This window comes from Lissotriton vulgaris, chromosome 1_1 (assembly GCF_964263255.1).
Source record: "Lissotriton vulgaris chromosome 1_1, aLisVul1.2, whole genome shotgun sequence".
NCBI lineage: Eukaryota > Metazoa > Chordata > Amphibia > Caudata > Salamandridae > Lissotriton > Lissotriton vulgaris.
This window is the reverse complement of record NC_141685.1, coordinates 156,370,267-156,394,666: the sequence shown is the minus strand read 5'-3', so window position 1 is coordinate 156,394,666 and position 24,400 is coordinate 156,370,267. Positions and strand designations below refer to the sequence as shown.

Sequence of the window (24,400 nt, the reverse complement as noted above, 5' to 3'; positions counted from 1 at the left end):
ACGTTGCAGGGAATTCATTGGCTAATACAGCCACAGCGGAAGCAACTAACCCGGCTTCCGTAGCCACAAAAAAGCGTACAGATAAATACATAGACGGGGAAACCATGCTGGCAGTAAAAACGACCGTAAAAGGCGACTGTGCAGCACTACCCGTAAACTATCCACTCAATTATGCATACATAATCGATGCAAACTCCGTTCCTTTTGCTCGAATCCCTGGAGTGGGGGACAGAGTAATTCCAAACATGAACAGGAGAATATTTTTAATAACAGACGCACACATGGGTTTGGGTCTAAGGCACAGAGAGATCAAGGAATCACTGACTGAATTACAATCAGTATTCTGGTGGCCGGGAATGAGTGTAGAACACCAAATATATGCAAACAACTGTGAAAACTGTAATAGGGATCGCAGTAGCGAACCTTGCTACCGGCTACCAGTTAGAAAGAGCGTAACGCTGCCTACACCCCATCCTGCGTCCTATTAATAGTTAAGACGAAAAGCACTTAAAAAATGAGGCCTCCAGCGCTCGGCTGACGCTAGAACGGTTATAAAAGATTTGCGAGTCTTTATCGGCACATACGCAATTACCACGTTCCATTCTGACCAGGGTCCTGCTTTCAGCTCTCGAGCCTATAAGGAGGCCACGGCTAGCATGGGAATTGGGTTGCGGTATTCTTGTCCGTCGCACCCCGAAGGGAATAGTGTGGTAGAAAGAAAAAACCGGGACATAAAGCAATCTATAACAGCGAAGGTATTAGGTTCAGGCGCTGGGTGGGTCAAACATTTAATAAGTGTCCAGACTAGTCTTAACAACATGCCAAGAAATTCTCTAAAAGGTTTCAGCCCATACGAACTATTGTTCGGAATTAGAATGAGCGTTCAGGACCTCGATAGTCAGATGTCAGTGGTACAAGAAGAAACAACGCAGTTTGATGTAAAAGACCGTTTGGCTGTTTTACAGGAACTGAATGAAACAAGAAAATCATTAAGCAACATAAAGTTAAAGCAACAGCCAAGTACCACTGACGAGGCACCACCCGCAACAGCCCCAGCAAGGCCTGTCTGGATTCCAAAGATTGGGGATCTAGTCAGAGAAAAGATCGCGGTTAAGAAGGAATTTGGGCCTTCTTACAGAAAAGCAGTACCTGTCTTGGCAGTCACCGGAACAAGATAAGTTGTGCTACCGCCCCTTGCTGGTAAAAAGGAGAACAGAGTCGTGTCTATCGATCTGGTAAAACCACAAGCATGTGGCCTATAATCAACAGTAGGCCCAGTGGACTCCCAAGAAACAACGGAATACCCAAACTTGCAACAATCCAAGAGGTTCAAACTGAAAGACTAATCACATTCGGTCAGCCTGCAGTGCACAATGAAGGACTATGCAATACAGCCATGGAACTCGTGCCTCTTGAAACACAGATTGGAACAGTTCGTCAAGAAACAACACCAGTCTACAATGATGTGGCATCAGAAAGTGCTACCGAAAGACAGATTGAAAGAACAATCCCATCAATTGACAGAACTGCCTCTGGTTATTTCATCAACTTCGACAACTTCTCTGAAGATTTAAATGACCCCGAAGTGATGCCAGAAACAAAAAAGTCTTTTAAAGAAAAAGCAACGGAACTCTTTCATCAATTGAAGGAAATCTACATAATTTCCCCTTGGCTAGAGTTCTGGTTCGGTCTAGGTGTATTTTTCCTCCTGCTTTGGCTCATCATGGTACTTTGTTTGGGAAAATTCATTGAAGGAAAATATATTACAATGGACACAGCAAGTCAGAACATCAACCTAGTCCTGAAACCACACAGATCATCCCACGTGAAGAAAAGAGAACTGTCAACAGTAAATGTTACAGCAATTCCAATACCTGGTGGGGTAGTATGGGAGAAAACAGACTATGAGATATATGGTCCGGTCGAAATCCTGAAGTATCCACATCAACTAAAGGTTTCCTTAAGTGACTTTGTGACACCAAGTACATTCTCTGATGATTGGGACTTTAACAGTATTAATGACATGATGTCTGATTTAGTAATGTCAGCTAGATTCACAGATCATGATTATTTACAAGGTTCATCTAGTTATGAGCAGTTATTCTGTTACACCCACTATGGGGATCATTACCTGCATAAATCTGCACAGCCTAGAAATGTTTTTATGTATAATCAATGGGAACATTGTGCTACACCACCTAAAAGCAGTTCTAAAGCATTTTTTGAGAAATTCAAATACTTCTCAGGGTTTAACACCAGTGATGCAGAAACGTTTTATTACAAACTGTTAGATAAAACAGGAATGAAAACAATGCTGACAAATTCTAAATTGATATATTCAGAAGCATTTTATGACAAAATGATGACATTTGGTTTTGATTATTGGAAAAATAATATTGAAACGAAAACAATTTGGGGTACAAAAGATTGGCAGGTGCAAGGCATTGAAGCACTATTTAGAACCTGCATGATACCTGAACAAATGTTGTTTTTAAATGACACAATACACCAAACATCTTGTCTTGGCCTAGCTAAGATCAAAGACCTTAAAACACCGTCTATACCAAAGCCAATACCTGAAAATGCAACCACAGATATTGAGTTAGACGTGTCACAAATTTTACATTTCAACAGAACAAATCCTGATTGGAAAAAGTGGTTAATCTGGCCTACAGACACAAATAGCTGTCAAGATAGATTCCTGAATAAAACACAGGGGTTAAAAATGACCAGATTAGACCCTAGATACTCCCAGAGACAACATCCAGGGATTATAACAACATACAGTGTAGGGAAACTCTGCCTAGAATGGCTAACTACATCCACACTGGCTGAAATTAAGCAACACTTGTCTTTATTAAAAGATGGTGCTGATTTGCGCGATTTCATTCTTGGACCACGCAAACAGCGTCAAAAGCGTTTCATAGCGACCAGTATCTATGCTGCTTACAACGAGGCTTGGAAAGTAAAGCAAATTGAAACTGCTGAAAAAATACGAGAAATTGATCGTATTCATTTGGAGAAATCACTTTCTGTGGTAGACAATGGGTTAACGACTCTGTCTTCCAGAATATATTCTTTGGACAATATTGCATCCTCTGCCTTTGATGTGATAGACAGAGATTTGCTAATGTTACAACATGGCCAATCTCAATTACGCTCTATTATAGAACTAGGCTGGACGCTGCAAAATCTTCGTTCAGGCTATGTGCCTTGGCGTTTAATCAACACAACGTCATTATTTTCCAGTTTTAACCTTACTGATAAACAGATCAGTTTGGCACAGAAAGGAGCAGACTATACAATCCTGAGCATCGAAAAACTCGAGAGATTACCATTGACAATGTCAGAGGGTCCTGTCATTGAATGGATAATACACGGAATTATCACAATTCCGATAACAACTTTCCGATTTAAAAAGTGCCTTGAGTACATACCTGCTGGCCAATATGAACAATTGGGTAAGGGATATGTAAAATCCGAATGGAAATTACCATACACTCATTCTTGCTATAGTGACAGTGACAAAAATGTATTTCTTAGTGGTGACAACTGTAAACACTCACTAAGCGGTATACTTTTGTGTCAGGGTATTAATTTACACGGAGCATGTGATGGAAATTCAAACAACCTTTCATGCCACCAGCTAGTCACACCTGCAACTCAGATAGAGCCCTTCTTTATGCAACTCGCAAACGGGAGTTACATTCTTAGAACGGATCACAGATGTTGTGGCCTGACGCCAGGGAAAAGTTATCTAATACAAGTTACGTCCATGGTCAAATGTTGTATGCAAGCATTGTTCCCGAGCGGGCCTCCAGACATAGTGACTCCCCTCTGGCCTCGTCTATCTCTATTCTATACGAATTGATAAATTAAGCAAAATGAAATCTGTACTTTTACAGACAACAGTACCTATAACGTCATCTAAAGAGACGTATGATCTTCTAGTCGCAAGGACGGCTACTGAGGTTCATGACCTTTTATCAACAAATTGCCCCGTGCATTTCGTAGAAATGTTCAGCCAACTCCTTAACATGTCTAGTGCTACAAGCATCCCAGGCATATTTAAGACAGTCTTTACGGGACTGCTAACACCCTTCCAGGCAATTTTGGGAATCTTTCCTAATTTTGTGCACTCCATTTTTGGCGGCATACCACTATTTTTGGGACTCGTTGCAGGGATTCTATTTTTGACCCTCCTGCTACGTTATGGCAAGCCTCGGCTCAGACATAGCTCCCATGGGAATGGAAGAGACAATCCTAGCAATGCGCTACAGGGACAGGATAACTAACGTCCTCGGATTGGCCAGGCTGAGAGATCTAAACATGACCTGGTTCCTTTCATTCAGACCGATATGGCAAAATTGCATTTTACCTGTGCTACGGTGTATGCTTTGCGGCGATGAATGCGTGTTGGACATCTGTCTTTCACTTCCATCAGCAGTACCAATGGACGTCGATACTTTGCTCAGTCCAATAACGGCTCACGCATTGTGTTGTCCCCAGCGGCTACCAATCCTGATGACGGCATTTGTGGAGACTCCTGTACTACAGCCAAGTGGTATCAGTGGAGCGAGTGACAAAAGCAACATCATCCAGGTACAACGTTCTGTGAGCATTGCTGGTCCTGCCTTCGATGACAGCAATCATTCTCACACCTGCCAAGTTACAGCGCTATCTAATTTGGTTGAACTATCACCTGATTTTGTAGACCAATTCTTTGCGAGCCTGTCTGATACGATGTTCTCACCCATAGAGAAACAATAACTTTTGAAAAGCTTTCCGACACACAGCGTTCCCATGAACTCTGAATTCGGCCTTCAGTTTTGATCAACAAAAACTGCCAGGAGCTTTGGAAATCTATTTTCTTTGAATTGAACAATTTTTCTAATATTGACCTTTTTTGGCACGAACAATTCTTTGCTTAACGTAAAAACTATTCTTAGAGAACAGAAGCTTCACACTTCTATTTCTAAACACATCTAGAGACATAACATCATAACACCAGCCTCTAGCACACATGTTATTACAATGCATTTTTATGTGATGATTTATCTCGCCTTTCTTCTGTCAGAGATACTTCATGTGTAATTCTTTTTGCATAATCGTTCATTGATTTCATATGCAATAATTTTTTGAATGATTACTATGCTTTAAAAAAAAAAAAAAAACATACAGTACCTAAATTCCATGTATTACAAGTACACCTATTTCGAATGCATTTATGTATTTTGGGGTGGGCAATGTTACACATGCATCTTATTGCTTAGTTTTAGTAATTTTGATGGACATGAAAACGTGGAGTGGGTGTTGCGTGCTTATCTAGGTTCCTGATCGATACTGTGACCTTATGCCCCTATTCGGCTATAAATCCATTTATTCCCTATATTGGCATAACCGTTCAAGTGCGATTTTCTGAAAAGTCATCTCTGGCCTCACACGAACAGAGCCACATTCCAGCATGACTCTCTGCTACTTCCTTTGCGACCAATTAGTGCAATGACAGAGCAGCAGTCACTATCTGATATTCCTAGATAACACTCCGAGTTCTTCAACAAGATAAAAACTTAGCAAACCTGGAAATCCCCGCTTGCTATGTTTTGATTAGTAATGGAACTCTAATGAGCAACTGATAACTGTCACTTCCTAGTGACATCTTTAATTGGCGTCTTATGTCCAGCAAACTTGCGTCAAACCCGGCACCTGTCAGGTATAAATATTACCAACGTTGCCTTAAGCAATGCGAGTTCGTTGCCTGTTGCTGATGCCAGCTGCCTGCATGACCCTCTGTTGGTAAATCCAGCACTCTGTCGCTGCAGCCTGCTATCCTGTGGTGGTGAAGCTGCTGATTACCATTATCGCCGCTACAGCGCGACCTATGGTGCAGTACGCTTGAGGAGCCGAGCAGCCGTCCTCTGCGAAGACATCCAGCCGATTCCAGCTGCCCGCGGACGCTGTCACCCCTCCTTCCTCGACGCGCTGAGAGAAGCCGCTGCCTTTCTCGTGCAGAGAAATCCAGTCCCGGCGCTTCCGGTTTACCCTCGCGGGTGACTGGGATATCGAGAGAGACCCCTGAAGGAGATACCAATCCTCCATCATTCTATTCAGAGGTATGGTGTTGACTAAACCCTTAGACGAGAATTCTTGAAACAAACCTTGGCAAAACCAACTTAACTTAAGCTACTTACTTACTCCCCTTTCACGTGTTAGGCTTAGGTCAGGCACACTGGGGTAGGCTTAGTTAGAAGCACCAGTTGAGTATGTTAGCCTAATGTATATATGACTGTATATATGTTTTATTACTTTTAAACCATTGTATGGCTAAGAAACCATATCAATGCTTTTACAGTTCTATTTCGCAATACTTATCTTACTGTACGTACTTTTTACAATAACAGTTATTGCAATTGTGGCAATACATTTCTCTTGTACGAGAAGAAAGACTGTTCAATAAATGTTAACCCTTTATTGACTAACGCCCGTCTCTCTATTCTCTACATACTGTGAAAGTAAACTGCACTAGACTGACTGAGTTAAATCTATGTCTATTGTTTCACACGACCCTAGAGATCGACTCTTGATCTGAGGAGCAAAATTGTCATGTTGCACGGTTGTTGGAAAACTGAATCCCTTCTTGTCTGTGCCAAGGAAGCTGATCACTTCCTATGCAGAGAAGAAAGTTTCCAGTGACCTCTGAGCTAGTTGGTAACACAACCCAATTAAGTTTAGCATAGTCAGTGGAGGCCTGGAATATAAGCAGTTCCACGTCGATACTACTGTTTATGTTATTCCAATGCGCAGGGCCTAGTGGGAAACTAGGAACTACACTACAGAAGTATGATATGGCGCTGCTCAACTTCAATGCAATCGCTGCAAACGTTTTGTGCCTAACCAGATAAAAACATAATACAGTACAGGTTGGCACAGTGGTAAACAGTATTATAGTGCTATGGGGTCCCAGTCTGCTACAGAAAGCACTGTGAATATGCTATGCTATAAACTTTGCTTTTTAGGCTATTTCACAGTCATGAATGATCAGATCTATAAGATTCACTTCTGAGCAGCACCCCACCCCCCGTTACTGAGAACTGCAGTCACGCAGTCTATCTCTGGTTATTGTGCTTCCATTTCTGGTGCTTTGGAGTGGTTTTAAGATCTTCTTAGAGTTTCTCATTGCTCAAATGGCTGTCATTTCTGATATTTATGTGTTTCCCTCATCTTCATTGCTTGATTTTGCTCGCGAGAAAGTGTCACTCATAGTCATTGAAATGTCACTCATAATTACACTGAAATTATGAGAGTGTCACACATAGCAATCTGAAACCTTGGCAGCTATGGAAATGTCACTCACAATTACACTAAAATTATGAAAATGTCACACATAACAAACCTGCAGAGAATCCCTCCAGGATTATTCAGTCTATTTCTGCAAACACAGCAGAAGGTGCAGACAATCTCCTACCTGAGCAGAGACCTGCGCAGATATGTCCAGGTTCTCTCCTCTCCCTGGGGCTGGGGGGGCAGATCTGGTGTCTTGGGAGGCGGGTCTGTGAAGGTCGAAAGATGAAGGTAACTGCTCACCAGACATGGCTCCTTCCTCCTTTGCAGCAGGCTGAACACACCAGGAGAGGCCGGAAGTGATGTCAGCACCGCTGCTGGTGTTGTCTCTGCCGCCGCTGACCCGGAAGAGGAAACCCTTCTCCCTTTCATCCAATGTGCAGCTCAGTGGGTTTCATCAGCAGGCGAGGAGCACCCTCTAGTGGCCACTGACGGAACCGCCGCCTCCAGCAGTAAATACATTTCACACAAACAAGCATGTATACCTGTAAAGACCTGGGACTTCAGATGTAAGGCCGTGCAGCAGTATGAGCCACCTGAGGCCTACCAAGCCACTACTCACGTAAATCACAGACCCGTCCAAAGTCAGGCATGGCGGGGCCTCAGAGACAGACAGGGTTGAGAGCGGGAACCCTGGGGAACCGAACCACGACCGACCAGAAGCGCCCGCAAGTCCAGAACCCACTCTACCCCATGACGGAGAACTCGTATAGCGCTTATGCCGTGATGCTGCTCTCATCGATCATCTTCGCCGTGGGCATCATCGGCAACCTGTCCTTCATGTGCATTGTGTGGCATAACTAGTCTGGGTGCACTGCTGACCGGACGGTCACGGACCGGGAAGAGACAGCAGTCTGAACTCGTCTAGTCCAAGTAAGTGTTACTTAAGTTACATCAGCCCAACGGGCAAAGTGCTGCGCGTCAGGCAGAGCCGTGACTGACTTAGAACTGTACAGTCAGTTTATTATTGTACTTTTGTGTCAGTACAGCTGCGGAGCGGCACAAGTCTGTCTGATCATCAACAGAAAAAAATATTTCACAAACAATAGCATCTGGAGGCAGTTACGTGATTGCTGTTTAAACGCTGCCGCTGGCCCTCCGCATCCAGCACGCTCCCTCCTCACTTACTCTACTTAGACACTTACACACAGTCACACAGCAGAGATGCTTCCGACTCCCCCCCTTGGCCTCCCACTCGTAAATAACAATCGCATAAACTAACTTTGCCCGTCTGTGATTTAAAGCGTCAGGAAATCCCTCAGCCCACCTGACCAATGTGCTAAAATCCCTTACTTAGCATTTACTTCATGCCAATGTCATTTTTGGTAAAGCCTCATGTTAGCCACAATTTCGTACCTTGACAATTGACGGGCAATTAATTATTACGTCGTTTGCAGAGGAAATAAGAGTCTGTGTTTTAGAATAGCGCGGTTGAAATGAAGCATCATTCTTTTCTAATAATAACACTCTCTGTGCAGCCGAGATTGAGATTTGTACAATTGTATCGAGCGCATTATTTGCAAAAGTGATTCAGACTAACTGGTCCGTCAATATTTCTTGACGCACTGGCCTCTAAAACTTCCTTTTTGTCTGCTGCACAGTGTTGATCCACGAGTGAGGTCTTGTCAAGCTAAGCAAGTGTCTCTCAGCCCCATCAAACTTTGCCGCAATTAGTTTAAAAATGTAGTTATATTAGAAAGAGGTTGTATGTTAGTGACCTTTCATTCCAGTCGTTTCCCATTATTTTCAAAATATGTTTAGAGCTTCTCATTGTTCAAAATATAGAAATGTCTGATATTTATTTCTTCCAATGCACTTCATTCGATGACTTCTCGTGCTCAGGTACAGAGGGTAGTGTCTGTCCTCCGCCCATGCTCAGCAGTTAATGTAGGGCCCGAGAGCAAGTCTGTCCTGCGCGCATGCTCAGCTGTTAATATTAGGCCCAAGAGCTCTATCTGTCCTCCGCGCATGCGCAGTAGTTCACCCAACATACCCCCTCCCCCACCCCAGTAACCCTCCTTCAGGTGCTGTGAGGTGGGATCGTAGTATCAGTATTCCGCGCATGCGCAGTTGTTAATCATGAGACTATCTTCAACCCGCAATCGCGGCCGTGTCTGTCCTCAGCGCATGTGTTAAAAAGACAATTACTCCAAAGTTGTAAGCTTGTTGTCTTTAATCAGGAACAGCATCAACGTCCAGTCAGTACAAGGGCTAAGACAAACTGCTCTGCCTGAGGCTTACATTCTAAAATGACCTCACACAAAATGACATCAGATAATTCCTTAAAGCAAGCAGACATCAAATTATAACACATCCCCTTCCCAATAAAGGGGACACAGCAAAGAAACTTAGAAGAAGGAAAGACTGAGAAAGAGAAGAAAAAGGTGAGGATGAATACAGTAAAGACAGTATAACAGGAGCTTAGGGAGAACCAGATCAAGACATAATATAATCTTCAAATTTGGAAGGTAAACGACGTTGCCTACCAGAAGGTTGGCAAGAACTAAGATCTGAAGAAGTTAAATCAGTACCAGAAGTTCCAGCATGTTGGCCATTAGAAAACGACTCAGCATCATCAACATCATCGTAAGAAGAGTTTTGAAAACTAGAATTTTTCTCCAGACATTTGACTAATCTAGACATACTCCATACACCGCCATTGCTGACTTTTACAACATTTTTCCTGATGGAAATAATAGTGAAAGGACCCATGAAGGTACTTCTCCCTTTAAGCATATATCTGGGATTTTTTATGAGAACTTTATCTCCAACATTCCACTTCCTCCCCTTCACACACATTTTGGAATCATATCTCGTCTTGTACAAACGCTGATATCTTAAAATTTTCTCTCTTTTAGTATCAGCTGATAAAGCCTCTCCATCCATTATTGGCATCCAAACAGGATTCAACTTTGAGATAGCCTTCCTACCTCTCAAAGCCTCAAAAGGCGATGTCAAGGTAACTGCATTGGGTGTTGTCCTATGTGCCCACAAAGTATCTCTCAAGATTTCTTTAAGAGAAACCTTCGTAAGTAAGGCACGCTGAAGGCAAGATTTTACTAAACGATTCATTCTCTCCGCTAGGCCATTGGCCTGAGGAGAATATAATGCAGTCTTCTGATGAGTCACACCACAATTCATCAGAAAATCTCTCATTTCAGTTGAAACAAATTGCACTCCATTGTCTGTCACAAGACATTTAGGTAGGCCCTCAAAAGTGAACACACCTTTGAGAAATTCAATGACAACTTTAGCACTCACGGAAGAAGTGCACTTAGTCACCACCCATTTGGACGTGTAATCCACCAACAAAATAACAAAACGCTCACTTGGTGGTAAAAGATCAAATGGTCCCATAATATCCAGTCCTAACTTAGTCCAGACCATTTCAGGGATTTTTACTGGTGACAAAGGCGCACGATTAGTTGCATAAGATTTGTCATTAGATGCACACAGCATACAATCTTTGACAACATTTTCAATCATATGGTCCATGGTAGGCCACCAGTATCTCTCTCTCACTCTAGCTTTGGTGAGACTCCTCCCAAGATGACCCTCGTGAGCAGTGTTTATAATTTTGTCTCTAAATTCAACTGGGGGAATAACTCTTAAGCCCCTCAGTAAATTGTCTCCCACAAAAGAAATTTCATCCTTGACAGACCAATAAGTTCTCATCTCTTGATCCAAGGATTTGTAATCAGGCCAACCTTGGCTTATCCATATTTTGAGTTCAGACAAAACTTTATCTTTAGCTACACCTTCCCTCCACTCATCTTGTGTTAGCGCATTTTCAGCCACCCAAAATACACAATCCTCTTTATCAGCATCAGTGTTCTCCTCCAGTGGCAACCGCGACAAACAGTCGGCAGATTTGTTATTTGACCCAGGAGTATATTGTACAATAAAGTTATACTCCTGCAATCCCTCGCTCCAACGCTTAATCCTAGGTGTTAGGTGTTCACTGTGTCTACAAGAAAAAATTTGAACAAGGGGTCTATGGTCAGTCCTTACTAAGAATGGGATTCCCCACAGATAAAACTTAAAATGCTGAACCGCCCAAAACACACTAAGTGCTTCTCTCTCAATGCAGGAATAGTTTGCTTCTGCTTGTTTGAGTGCCCTTGAAGCGAAAGCAACAGTACTCTGTTCGCCATTTACAGCTTGAGAAAGCACCGCTCCCAAACCTCTGAGACTGGCATCAGTTGTTAAAATAGTTTTTTTATTCACATCAAAATGTCCCAGAGTGGGCATTTTCCCAATCTCTTCCTTGATCTTGTCAAAAGCTTCTTGGCAATCTTCTGTCCACACAAAATGTACACCTTTTTTAAGCAATAACCTAATAGGTTGAGACACACTAGCAAAACCCTTTACAAACTTAGCATAAAATTCTGCTAATCCTAGAAATGACCTCACCTGGTCCTTATCACTCGGTACCGGGGCTTTCTTAACAGATTCTGCAAGTTCTAGCTTTGGTTGTATCCCTGCACCGGAAATTACATGACCAAGATACGTGACAGTCTCCACTCCAATTCGACATTTCTCTCTCTTTACAGTTAGTCCCTTCTCCTTCAACCTTCCTAAAACTTCACACAATGTCTTGTTATGTTCAATCTCCCCTTTCCCATAAATTAGAATGTCATCTTGAAAAAACATGATGTTACCAATTCCCTCTAAGACTTTCTTCATGACCCTCTGAAAACATGCCGCAGCCGACGCTAACCCAAAAGGCATTCTTTTGAAACAGTATGCACCCAAAGGCGTCACAAATGACGTGAGATGTCTCGATTCCTTGTGCAAAACGATTTGATGATAAGCGGACGATAAGTCCAAAACACTAAATACCCGTGCACCTTTAAGAGTGCTAAGTGACTCTGAAATATTAGGTAACGGTTGTCTGTCAACCCAAATCCACTGATTTAACCCCCTCAAATCCACACACATCCTAATTTTGGCCCCCCCATCCTTAGGGGCCAAAACAATGGGGGCCAACCATTCTGAAGCTTCTATCTCCTCAATCACATCCAATTTTAGTAATCTCTCTAACTCCTGTTTCAATGGGTCCATCATCATGTTAGGAACCTTCCTCACTTTGTAAACACAAGGTATGGCTTTGTTTTTCAGAATGATCTTGTGCTCAAATTCTTTGAGACATCCTAAATTTTCAGAAAAAACCTCAGGAAATTTTCTGAAATACACACCATTCAGATTGTCAGCAATATTGCCATCACTATCACATTCAACTAGCATAACTTGATCTTTTGGGTTCTTTGCAGAGGGATTAAGTGTGATCCCTAAATCACGCTGATGTCTCCAACCTAATAAGTTGTCACCCCTCATAGCCACATAAACTTTACCAAATGTCTTCCTGTCTTTGAATTTAATACAAGCTTCTATATAACCAAGAACATTAATTCTGCCCTTGGCATAACCGACTGGATTTATGTCAGGTGGAATTAAAGTTTCATCCAAGCCAATAACCTCATCCCATTCTTTGTTACCTATCATGGTATAAGGAGACCCTGAGTCAGCCAAAACAACAAACTTAACATTGTTGACCATGATGTCACATTCTGGCATCGTAATTTTATCAGCATCAATCATACCATCTTCTTCTCTAATGCTAGATACAACAATACGAACTGCATCAGTATTCTTCTTATCTGAAGTTTTTGTTGACTTGCAGACTCGAGCATAATGTCCCTTGATGCCACATTTCATACATACAGCATCCCTTGCATAGCATTGTGGATAACTTGAAAAATGTGTCATACTCCCACATCTCATGCACTTAGGCTTGAGTGAATCTTTACTACCCCTTTCATCACTGTTTGCTTGAGGCTTAACAAAACTGCGCGTCGTGTCCTTATCATATTTTTTAAATTTATCATTCGCTACAACTTTACCCACACTCACACGTTGTTCAGGAGAATGTTCATCCTGAACAACATGTATCTCACTATCTGATTCTTTCTTTTCTTCATGTCCTCTTTTAATCTCTTTCACCCAAGATGAAGTGTTTTCCATTCCCTCAACAATCTTAATAGCTTGATCAAGAGAAGGGTTTTTGGATAAAAGTTTCTCTTGCACACGAGAGCTATTAGTGCAACGTACCAATTGATCTCTGACCAGAGAATCGGATAATTCCTCAAATTCACATGTACGTGCTAGGGTTTTCAGAGAGGCTACATAACCTTTGACGCGTTCAGTTGAACCTTGCGTTCTCGTGAAAAACCTATGTCGCTCTAAAACAATATTAATACGAGGACCAAAATAAGTTTGTAACATCATCATAGACATTTCGTACACATCACAAGGTTCACCTTCCCCACTACCAATTGTAAGTAAGTCCATGCTATCATAAATGTTGCGTCCCTCAACACCCAAATTGTGTAAGAGTATAGCTTGTTTTCTAACAGCAGAAAACTTTTCACCCCCAATAGCTAAAATATAGGAATCAAAAAGATTTCTCCATCTTTTCCAAGGTAGTATTGGATCACCTTTCTCTGAAAGAAAAGGGGGGGGTTGGGACATAGAAGTGGAGCTAGCCATAATGATGATAATAAATAACGTGTAGTTAATAGCGAGTAGTTAGGATCAAAATAATAACTCCTTGTGTTGTTAATTTTGAAAAAAAAAAACAAAGTCCATAGGCTTGATGCACAGTATCTGTAATCTGTAATCCAGGTAAGTCTGTTATCCAGGTAAGTCTGTTATGATGCACAGTATTTGTAATCCAGGTAAATCTGTTATATTCCTAATCCAGGTAAGTCTGTTATGTCAGTAATCCAGTAAACCAGTAAACCAACGAAAAGTAAAAATAAATTAAATAAGGTGTAAGGCTCTTTAAATACCGGGAAATGTTAGCAGATCCGCGATGGCAGTGCTACGATCTGCGATGACAGCCGTCGAAAAACGATGCCGGTTAAAAACTGCCAAAGACTTCCTTGTATTACCTTCAATGGGATTCAGGTAAACACAAGATGGCGCTTACGCTGAAGCGCAGGGTCACGTCGCGTCAGGGTCAATCGAAGCGCGATGACGCTTACAGCCTCTGCATACTCCTCACAGCATTCAGTAAACGTTCTATTGAGAACGAACGTGCACGAACAATGCCTGTTTCACGGGACTACAAGGCCCTCGAGCGTGGAGTCTTCGCCGGAGTCAAAAGATGCGCAGTCAGTTACAGGCATAATACGGAGGAGATACAGAAAAGGTAAAATATTACCATAAAATGTTGAACACGACGTTGCAGCAGGGGTTTGAATGAAGGCTGTAGTAGGAAAGTCAGTCTGATGTTCAGAGCTCCTCGGTAATTCCTACTTGAAACCGAGTGGAAGTCCAAATAAAATCCAATTAAGAAGGCAGGGGAATTGATGCTGTTGTCCACTTGTCCCCAATCAAGTTAGATAGTTTCCCTCGTCGCCATTGTTAAAAAGACAATTACTCCAAAGTTGTAAGCTTGTTGTCTTTAATCAGGAACAGCATCAACGTCCAGTCAGTACAAGGGCTAAGACAAACTGCTCTGCCTGAGGCTTACATTCTAAAATGACCTCACACAAAATGACATCAGATAATTCCTTAAAGCAAGCAGACATCAAATTATAACAGCATGCTCAGGTGGTTCATCCAACAGACCCTCGGTAACCTTCGCTCGGGTGCTGCGCAGTGGGAACGAAATGGCAGAACTCCGCGCATGCGCAGTTGTTAATCAATAGCAATCTTCAGCTGTGGTCAGTCCGCCGCGCATGCGCAGTTGTTATTCAATGGTCAATCTTCAGCCGTGGTCAGTCCTCCGCGCATGCGCAGTTGTTAAGCAGTATGCACTCTTCAGGTGTATCTATCCTCAGCGCATGCGCAGTTAATGCAAAGCCTCACACAGGCGCCATTGACAGGTCACCGGATGTCCTGATGGGTCTGGGACAAGGTGTCTCAGTTTCTAGTTCCTCAGGGGGCCCCATGGCGGGTGTTTGAAGAGTGGATACAGTTAAACGGAATTTCAAAGCACCTGGCTTCTTGTTCCAGGTATAGTTGAGTGCATTCTGTCTTCTCATTTTTCTGCTCAATCTAACAACATGTTTACAATAGGAACTGATTCTAGTGTTATTTCTTACAGCTCGATGTTTCCACAAAGCAAATGGTGCAAGCACATTAGTTGTGAAGGTGTTCACAGCTCTGGGGCCTATTTCCTTTAAGTGCTTAACTCTACAAGATGCTTACACTGCAGAGTTATCAACATTATTTAGATTCTAATGGGAGAACTGTGAAAAGTAGTACATTCTACCTGGTCTTTTCTCACTGATGCATTACCCCAACCCCGAGAAAGATGTGTGTTCACGCCCTTGGATTTGTAAGCGCTGGACACGTGTATTGACCTGCCATTTGCACATTTGAGTCTAGATGACCAACCTGTGGCCTGCTGAGTTATGTGCCACCCTCTTTATTTTATCAAAAATATATGTATTGCTTTAGCACGAAAATGCAAAAGGTGCACACGGAAAAGAGTTTGTTTGAAAAAGGTCGATATTGCTCATGGTAAATTGAAACTAGCATTTGCAATGCAATAGGTCTCGCGTTTACCAGAGTTTTGTAAATGCGACACCTATTGCATTGCAAATGCCTGTTTGTAAAAACTCCCGTGCAGCGCAGTAACTTTAATGTTGTCCGGGCCCCTTTTCTTAGACGAGCCGTCTCTAAAGAAAGGGGTGGGTCGCCATTAAAGTGAAAGAGCAGTATGGGGCGCTTTTACAAAACAATCATTTGCAATACAATAGGTCTCGCATTTACACGAGTTTGAGCTATTGACATTACAAATAACAATGCCTTTTATTTTTGATTCGTTTTTAAAACATAAATAATAGGCATTGTCATTTACAATGCCAATAGCTTAAACTCGTGTAGTTGCGAGACCTATTACATTACAAATGCTTGTACATAGATTGGTAAACAGAAACAGGCTGTCTTTTACTCAATGCAAACATGGAATGGGGGACAGATGTATTGATACAAAAACAAAGAGAGGAGTACCATCAATGGAAGGTCAAAAGAGAGATTCCTAATGTGGTGGTAGACTGACAAAAGAAAGGAATGTATCCTTTTGTTAAAAACCCCTCACTCACCAGCCTAGTGGTGACATGCTTCATCATCGGGGTCCACCCTGGTGGCCTAGCGTCACCAGGGTGTGCTGCAACACCTGAATTACAGTGGAGCAGGTTGTGAATGTAAGTGCAGAAAAACAGTGTGTTAAAAATTGTCCTGGTTTAGTTTAGTGGGAAGATACATTTTATTTACAAGTAACTGGACAATGTTAAAAAAGTGGGGCGAGATACTGTGAGGGTATATTAAGGCCAAGAGTATCTCTTATATGTGTGTTGGTCTACATGTTTCAACCGTGATTGGGATATACCAGGTTTTCATCAGAACTGGTTAAACAGGGAACTGGACGGTCTGTGCCCCCTAAAAGGCACACCCTATCCTCGTTCTCTGTGACCAAAAATAGCATAAATTTGCTAAATGGTACAAAAAAGAAGACTCTAGCCACAATGGGTGAGTCCAAAATAATAAAAGACCTGTGGGAAGAAAGAAGAAAACAGACATCAATCAGACGTGAACTGTGTTACATGCCTGTTACGTAGTGCAGTGTCGTGTCTTTGGTATCTTCAGGCTTACTACCACTCTCATTAGTAAAAATCATGTGAATTTCAAAGTGAAGTTATCACAATGTGACAAGACCCGTTGTGGGCTGGTTGTCAAGATGGAGCACGCATACATATCAAGAGGTGCGTGCTGAGCTGCAGCGTGATTGTTGCCGTTCGTTATATTTATTCAGGCTTACGTCCTGGTCATATCATTAAGGTGTTGTGGTATCACAATCTCGCCATTCATTTATGGTGGTCGTGAATCAGGATTAAAAGTACGTGAATTATCTGTGGCAATACACTCGACACACTCGGACTTACTTGACATATAACATAGACATATACAAACACATATTGGTTGTAAGTGCAAGGCTTGCTACTATTCTGGAGTCTTATATCATCCGAGGGAGGGAGGGGGTATCCCCACTACTCAACCGATTTGTGTGAAAACATGGGTTGAGTTGTTAACGGGGGAGTATTTGTCATGGCACCGCCGCGTTGTGCGGTAAATGAAAGTGGATCGTTTTCTGTCTCAGTTCCTGTGAAGGGAAGCATTTCTACTTACAGTTCCTTCGTGGTGGAAATGCCGATTACCTATGCTTGTCCTCCGCTGCCCTGCTACGAAGCCGTCCTGTCTCGTGTGGGACTAAGTAACGGCTACGCTTCCGGGTTGGGCGGGGACGGCCGTTGATCACGTGGTGGTTGCTGCAGGAACTCATGAGCGTCTCTACTCTACGGAGGCCGTTAGTTGTCAAAAGTGTCTATAGGTTGCAGGCAACTTGTGACGTTTCTAGCGATGCTTGACAGAGCAGAGATGAGTTAATCATTTAAACTAAGGGTCGCGATGGTCTATTTCGCCTGAGCGATCCCATTAAATTCCGAAATTTGCACAATCCAATTTGATGTGACCCGTTGGCTGTAACGAGTACTCTAGATGTGGGCGTGTACCTTGGTTGGTAGTGTTTTTTGTACTTGGGCTTGATAGGATTAAGTAAGCCACTGAATCTAGGAAAAGGCTCATGAGGGTTTTTTTTGGCAAACAGGATAACTGGACCATTTCGCAATCGATAGTGGCATAGTAATTTAGCTCCAAGTTAGATAGCCAAGATATGATTTGGGGCAGATTCATAAGGTTGGGTTGTTTATAGGGGATCCCTATTGGCTATGGGTTCCTTCATACGTATCTTAGTGATATTCATGAAGGTCCATAGGTACTCATTTCAGAACAGTGGCCCAAGGAACATTGTCATTTAATCCCGTCTTATGTGTGAAAAGTCTATAAATCCATCTTTGTTCCTTTTCAAAAAGACGGTTTCGCGATTGGAGTATGATGTGCTGTCAAAAAATGATCCGTGAGTTTGGTGATATTCCTTTTGCAACGTATTGTGCTCCGATGTTCGCTTATTCGTTGTTTCACTTTTCGCGTTGTCATACCTATGTAAGGTTTTCCACATACACACTTGATCATATACACCACGTTAGTACTATTACAGTTGGTGTGTGCCCTTTGTTCCCAGATTTTTCCTTGCTCAAGGTTTAGGGTTTTGGTGTTCTCTGTGAGATGGCATACGGTGCAGTCACCACATTTTGAGTGTCCTGTCACCGGGGGGAGACCCCATACTTGTGTTATGGTGGGGTTTATGTTGGTAGTTGTTACTTTGGGTCTGGTGTTAACCAGGCTGTCTTTTAAGCTCCGTCCTTTTTTGTATGAGAAGAGGGGTTTGTCCCACTTGAAGTTGCCTGTGTTAAGTATCGACCAGTTTTTAATGATGCTTTTGGTCACTTGATTGGATAATGCGTTATAGGTGGTAACGCAAGTTAGTGGTGTCTCTCCGGGTTCATTTGTTTTATCTTCCAGTAGAGCGTCTCTGGGTTGATTTCTCGCTCTCTTCTGACATTTGTTTACAATCTTCGTTGGATAGCCTCGCTGCTTCAATTTTTTTGTGAGGTCCTCTGCTTGGTTCTTATAGTCTGCTAGTTCACTGCAGTTTCTCTGAAGACGGAGGTATTGTCCGTAGGGAAGGTTTTCCCTGAGTGGGCGGGGATGGAAAATCTCATATCTCAAGAGGTTATTTTTTGCTGTGGGCTTAAAGTGGGTTCTTGTTGTCAGATGCTCCTCTTCCCTACTGATCTCAATGTCCAGAAAGACGATTTTGTCCTTGTTATGACAGTGTGTGAACCGTAGGTGTGGGTCACGTGTGTTTATCCATGTTATGAACTCAGCAAGTATTTCTGGTGGTCCCTGCCAGATTGCTAGGACATCATCAATATACCTGCGCCGAAACTTAATGTGAGTAGCGTAAGGATTGTTGGCTGATAAGATATGTTTTTTCTCAAAATCATAAACATATAGTCCTGCTACACTGGGGGAAAAAACACTCCCCATGGAAGTGCCTCCTATTTTAGGAATAATGATCCTTCATACTCGAAGACGTTTCTTTTCAGCGCAAGTGTGGCACATTCTAGTATGAATTTCCTTGGTGTTTTGTGTTCCCACACGGCTTCCTCCAAAGTTGTTTTAAGTACTGTAATGGTGGCATCTTGTGGTATGCTCGTATAGAGACTCTCTATGTCAAAGCTTACAAGGATGGTATCTGTCTCCATTTTGATTTCTTTCAAAAGAACAAGGAGGCTTTTTGTATCTTTCAGGTATGTTGGAGTGCCTTGCACTATTGTTTTCAGGAAGAAATCACAGAACCTGCATTGTGGTTCCAGTAGCGAGCCTATCCCCGAGACTATTGGTCTGCCGGGGGCGGGGATTTTTGCCTTTATGCATTTTGGGCACTATATAGAAGTATTGGATTTTGCCTTCCGTTTTGCTTAGGTAATCAGCTTCCTGTTTCGATATCCTGCCAGCAGCCTCAGCTGTCTCCACGAGTTGTATGATTTCAATTCCCAAATCTTCAGTGGGATCGGATAGGAGAAGTTGTTAGTTCCTGATGTCTCCTAGTAGTCTTCTACATTCAGTATTGTAATTAACCTTGTCCATTATTACAAGGCCTCCGCCCTTGTCCACAGGTTTGATTATGATGGTGCTGTCTGATTTGAGATCCGCTATGGCATTGTTTTCTGCTCTACTATTGTTCTGGTATTGTTTGGTAACTGTCATTGATTCAATCTCGTTGAACACCGCTTGTTCGAAGGTGTTGATTTCGACAGGGATAGTATGAGGCGGTGGTACAAATGTGGACTTAATTCTAAGTCCGGTTTCGTTGGTAATTTCATCGGATTGGTCAGTGTCATGTTTTTAAAAAAATGCCTTCAATTTGAGTTTCCTAAAGAAGGATGCCAGTTTGCAGTGTAATTTGAATTTGTCCAGATTTGCTGTGGGCACGAAGCCTAGTCCTTTTTTGAGAACCTTGGTTTCTGTCTCAGTGAGGGTTCTAGACGATAGGTTGGTTACTAGCTCTTCGCATTGCTTGGACCTGCTTTGCTCTGTCCAGCTTTGCTCCTGGTGTAGCTGCCCACTGGCTCTTCCTCCTCCCATTAGACACTGTTCCCCTGTTTTTTTTGCCCTCTTCCGCGCCTGCTTCTGTTGGGAAAAGGAGGGCGGAATTGGTTCTGTGGGAAAGGATATTGTTGGAATGGTGGTTGCCATCCATACATTGGGAATTGTTGAGGTGGTTGGAACGGATGTTGAAAAGGGGCCTGGTTGTATTGTGGCCATTGGTAGTGTCCCCTGTATCCTCCTCTTTGTCTCTGTCTTGGGATCCCGTTCCCAGAACCCCCACTGCTATTGGAGGTGTTAGAAGTATTGCTTGAGGCATCTGAGTCAGGATCGGGAGTTGTGGATGCTTTATAATCCAGGTCTGAGTAAGGGTATGCCTTTACAAAAGAGAATCTTTTAAGATCCTTTTGAAATTTGGTTACTTTTTGTTGCGTTAGGTTATCCCTGTACTCATTGATTTCTTTGTTGAGGTCGTCAAGTATCTTTTTGTATCCTGTTATACTGGCTTTGATTTGTGACTCAGTGACCTGTATTTCTATCTGGATCTTCTCTGATAGGCGTAATGCCGTTTTGAGGATCAACATGACCCAGTCGTGTGTACAATGCCATGCTATGAGGGCCCAATCTTTTCTGAACTCAGGGTCATCTAAGAAGATGCAAGGGGCATTGGTAACTAGTAGTCCCTTTGGTGCCATATTGTTCGTTACATACTCTTTCAGTATTGTCCCATGTAGTATAGTTCTTATGCGATTGCGTTTCATTTCAGACAGTTTGTCCCAGTCTGAGGTTTGGAGATGGTGTTACTGATATTTGCGTCTGAAAATACTGTTAGATTGCTCATGATAGAATCTATCTCCTCCGTGGAATAGGATAGGCCTTGGTTTTCTGCCATGGTTGCCTTGTATGTCTATGTGTATAACAGATATAGCACTATGTATGGACTCTCACAGCTGTGCGCTGCTAGAACATATGCTAACAATGGGGAGAGCAAGGGATCGTGTTCACTGAGAGTGAACAGAGAGTACTCCTGTTCCCCTGTGGAAGGACTAGATAAACAAAGAGAGGAGTACCATCAATGGAAGAATGAAGGAGGGGTTCGCACTCCGACTCACCCACCAGCAGGTGTGCCCCAGGAGCATCATGGTGGATGCAGTCTTTGATAGCGTGTGCGCTAATTCGATGAAGTGTGTGTCATAGCAAGGTTGCAGCACCAACTCTGGACACCGGTGTTTCGGAATTCTTGTTCCTCGTCAGCAGAGTGTAGGTTTTTCGGGATTAGCTGTGCAGGCTGCCAAGTGTTCTCAGGTTTGTACCTCTCTGGCGCGGGTGCGATCTCCGAGCTCGTCAGCTCTAGCTCGAGGGAGCCAATCAACTTTGAAGGAGGGGTTCGCACTCCGACTCACCCACCAGAGTTGGTGCTGCAACCTTGCTACGACACACTTTCACCGTAATAGCGCACACGCTATTAAGAGACTGCATCTACCATGATGCTCCTGGGGCACACCTGCTGGTGGGTGAGTCGGAGTGCGAAACCCCCCCCCCCCTCAAAGTTGATTGGCTCCCTCGAGCTAGAGCTGACGAGCTCGGATCTCGCACCCGCGCCAGAGTGCTACATACCTGAGAACACTTGGCAGCCTGCACAGCTAACCCCGAAAAACCTACACTCTGCTGACGAGGAACAAGAATTCCGAAACACCGGTGTCCAGAGTTGGTGCTGCAACCTTGCTACGACACACTTCAACGCAATAGCGCACACGCTATTAAGAGACTGCATCTACCATGATGCTCCTGGGGCACACCTGCTGGTGGGTGAGTCGGAGTGCGAAACCCCCCCCTCAAAATACCATCAATGGAAGGTCAAAGGAGAGATTCCTAATGTGGTGGTAGACTGACAAAAGGAAGGAATTTATCCTTTTGTTAAAAACCCCTCACTCACCAACCTAGTGGTGACATGCTTCATCATCGGGGTCCACCCTGGTGGCCTAGCGTCACCAGGGTGTGCTACAACACCTGAATTACAGTGGAGCAGGTTGTGAATGTAAGTGCAGAAAAACAGTGTGTTAAAAATTGTCCTGGTTTAATTTAGTGGGAAGATAGATTTTATTTACAAGTAACTGGACAATGTTAAAAAAGTGGGGCGAGATACTGTGATGACTCAGATGCCTCAAGCAATACTTCTAACACCTCCAATAGCAGTGGGGGTTCTGGGAACGGGACCCCAAGACAGAGACAAAGAGGAGGATACAGGGGACACTACCAATGGCCACAATACACCAGGCCCCTTTTATTTATTTTATTTATTTTAAGAATTTGTAAAGCGCAAACTGTCGCCATTGCAGGCATCCTGGCGCTGACAGAGTCTGAGGAAGGTTGGGAGGTGGAGCTGAAAAGGACATGGGTTAGCCCGGGAAGAGCCACGTTTTAACCCTCTTTCTAAAAGGAAGGAGTTTGTCGATCTGTCTGATTTCCGTGGGGAGGGAGTTCCAGAGTCTGGCGGCCGTAACCTCAAAAGATCTACCCCCAGATCTAACCTTCTTGAATCTGGGGATGACTACCAATTTGGCATCAGAGGAGCGGAGTTGTCTGGTTGGGGCGTACCACACAAATTTTGCTTGTAAGGGAGCTGGGCCACAACCGTGGAGGGCCCTAAAGACAATACAGAGAGCCTTAAACTGCACTCTCTGTCTAAGAGGGAGCCAATGCAATTGTGCCAAGGCAAATGGTCCATGGAAGCGCCTCGGGAGCCCCAAGGCCAGTTTTGCAGCCGCAGATTGAACTCTTTGGAGCCTATCCAATAGGAACTCCGGGGCCCCGAGCAGGAGGGCATTGCAGTAGTCCAGCCTGCTTAGGATTGTACATCTCACTGCTTGGGCGCGAGCCTGGGTTGGTAGGAGGGGCAGAACCTTTCTTAAAGAGCGCAGAATGGCGTAGCAACAGGCAGAGGTTTTCTGAACATGGGTCTCCAAGCTGAGCTTGTGGTCAAGCATGACCCCTAAGTTGCGAACAGAGTCTGCAGGCTGTACATTGGCCGCTGTCTCCGGGGGCCAAAAGTTGCTAGGGAACAGGCGGGGGATCCTTGAGCCACTGTTAAACAGTACTTCGGTTTTCCCTGCATTGAATTGGAGTGAATTATTCTTCAGCCACATTGAAGTCTCCCGCAAACAATTGTGTAGGATCTCTATGGAGATAGAATCCTCTCCTTCCAGGGAGAGGATCATCTGCGTGTCATCGGCGTAGTTAATGGTTTTGATACCGAAGATTTTGATCAGGAGAATCAGTGGCCTGAGGTAGATATTAAAAAGTATTAGGCTGATGTCTGAGCCCTGTGGGACTCCGTGCGTCACCGGAGAAAAAACAGATTGGAAAGGAGGTAAAGATACTGCTTGCTGCCTGTCCAGCAAAAAAGAGTGGAACCAGTGCAGTGCCGTATCCCTCACTCCTGCCTCCCATAGGCGTCTCAGTAAGATCTTGTGATTCACTGTGTCAAAGGCGGCAGACATATCGAGCAGTATCAAAAATGATGCCTGACTTCTGTCTGCTCGCCTTTGAAGTTCGTTCATGGCGATAATAAGGGCTGTTTCAGTACCGTGGGCAGGCCGGAAACCGAATTGGTCCCCATCCAGTAGTAAATGGTGTTCAAGGTGGTTGGACAGGGTGTTACTGATCACTTGTTCCACTATCTTGGCAGGGAACGGCAACAGTGAGATTGGCCTGTAACTCTTTGAGCAGTCCGGGTCCAGGGAGTGATTTTTCAGCAAAGGAGAGACTAGCGCTCGTTTCCAGTACGCAGGGACCGTGCCAGTCAGCAGGGATTGCTGACAAATAAGATGGAGCGGGGGGAAGAGTTCTGATTCGAATTCTTTCCAGATTTTAGGGGGTACTGGGTCCAGTGGAGACCCAGACACGATCCCTCTAGCTACCTTAGTGAAGAGTTCAAGAGTAAGCGGTGGCCACCTGCAGAGGAATTCTTCTGGAG

At 43.6% G+C, this 24,400-nt stretch overlaps 1 protein-coding gene across 1 annotated transcript in view; it reads right to left on the bottom strand.

The window, feature by feature from the left end:
- LOC147737929 (uncharacterized) overlaps positions 1–7,633 on the bottom strand; it is a 95,708-nt gene extending 88,075 nt beyond the window's left edge. The window contains exon 1 of the mRNA XM_086949263.1: positions 7,466–7,633. The gene's annotated coding sequence lies outside the window, so the exon portion shown is untranslated. The remainder of the gene's footprint in view (positions 1–7,465) is intronic.
- Positions 7,634–24,400: the final 16,767 nt, after the last annotated feature.